We start from the raw sequence: 1944 nt of genomic DNA on the forward strand, positions 1-1944 counted from the left end.
GTTGTAGCTTTTGGGTCTGAGAAGGTCAGTGAAATCCCTTCAGGATTTATCCTGAGATCCTGTACCTCAGATTGTAGAACCTTTGTCAGTGTCATTCATGAGGATGAGTCACAGCCATTGCTTGGCCAATGTGCTCTCTGTGAAAGCCTGAGAGACTATTTTCTCTCCAAGTGACTCTCCTTGGGCACACTCTACATTATCGATCACTTTCCTGTTTGGCCCCATAATCTCCTTGATCAGAAAATTTGGGACACTACTGAGTTACATGATGTTACAGTATAAGTTCTCATATGTCCTGAGTTTTAATTGACCTTGGAAGGATAGGGCCAAAATGTTGGCTGAGCCAGTTTTTCCAGCACCTTTTATTATAGAGGCTTTTCTCTTGTAAACATATTTGGCTCCTTTGTCAAAGATGAAGTCATTGTTACTTGTGTATGCATCTTTTAATCTGTTCCACTGATCCTTAGGTCTGGGTTATTTTTATTTTTATTTTTTTTTTGCCAGTAACATGGTGATTTTTTTTTCCAGTAGCATGCTGATTTTATCACAATAGCTTTGTAGTATAATTTCAAGCCCGGGATTGTGATGCCTCCAGCCTTTTCTTTGTTGATCAGGATAGCTTTTTCTATTTTAGGTCTCTTCTGGTTCCAAATAAAACTGAGGAATGTTTTCTCTATATTTGTGAAGTATACTAATGTTATTTTAGTCAGGACTTTAATCTGTATAAAAATTTTGTGAATATGGCCATTTTCTCAATGTTGGTTCTTCCTATCCAGGAGTAGGGAGTATCTTTCCATTTTCTGAAGTCCTCTTTGAATGCTTTTTCAGAGTACTATAATTGTCACTCTATAAATCCTTTTTTGCTGTTCTTTGATTGATTCCTAAGTATTTCCTCTTTGTTAAAGGTGTAGGTTTCGCAATTTCTATCTCAGCATGTTTGTTGTTTGTGTAAAGAATTACTATTGATTTTTGAGTGTTGACTTTGTATCCTGCTATGCTACTGAATTTGCTTTTTAAATCTTCTTGATTCAGCTTTGTTGATTCATATGCATCTAGGAATTTGTCGATCTTCTGCATTTTCCATCTGTGAGAGTAAATGTTGTGGACATAGATACTGATGATCTTCTAAATTTCTATAGGGTCTCTAGTGATTTTGTCCTTTTCATTTCATATTGTATGAATTTGAATTTTTCTTTCATTTTTTGCATAAGGTTCACTAGGGGCTTATCAATTTTATTTATTCCTTTCAAAGAATCAACTCTTCAATTCATTAATTCATTTTATTGTTTTCTTCATCTACACTGCATTAATTTCTGCCTTGCTCTTTATAATTTCTTCCTTCTTTCAGCCATGGGCTTGATTTGGTTGTTTATGTGGGCTCATACTATTTTCCTAATGTGAGAATTTATCACTGTAAAATTTCCTCTTAAGGTCCAGGGAGATAGTTCAGTAGAATAAGTGCTTGCCTAGCAAGCGCAGGGTCCTGAGTTCAGTCCCTGGTACTGAAAAAAAAATTCCTCTTAAGACTGCTTTCTCTGCATCCCACAGGTATCGGTAACTTGTGTCTACATTTTTGTTTGATTGTATGAGTTGTCTACTTTCTTCTTTAATTTCATCTGTGACCCATTGATTGTTCAGGAAGATGTTATTTAATTTCTGTGTGTTTAGGAAATTTTTGTGATATCTTTTGTCAATAATTTCCAATTTTACTGTGATATGGTCAGATAATTTGCATGGGATAATTTCAGTTCCTTTGCATTTACTTAGGCATGTTCTATGTGCTAGTATATGGTTAATTTTGGGTACTTCCCATGTGCAGCTGAAAAGAATATGTATTCTGATGTTGGGTGGAACACTCTGTAAAGGTCCACTAAGTCCATCTCTTCATAGATTTGGTTTAGTTCTGTTATTTCTTTGCTGTTTGTTTTTCTTTTTTTTTTTTTT

This window comes from Octodon degus, unplaced genomic scaffold (assembly GCF_000260255.1).
Source record: "Octodon degus isolate 3935 unplaced genomic scaffold, OctDeg1.0 scaffold00062, whole genome shotgun sequence".
NCBI classification, from domain to species: Eukaryota; Metazoa; Chordata; class Mammalia; order Rodentia; family Octodontidae; genus Octodon; species Octodon degus.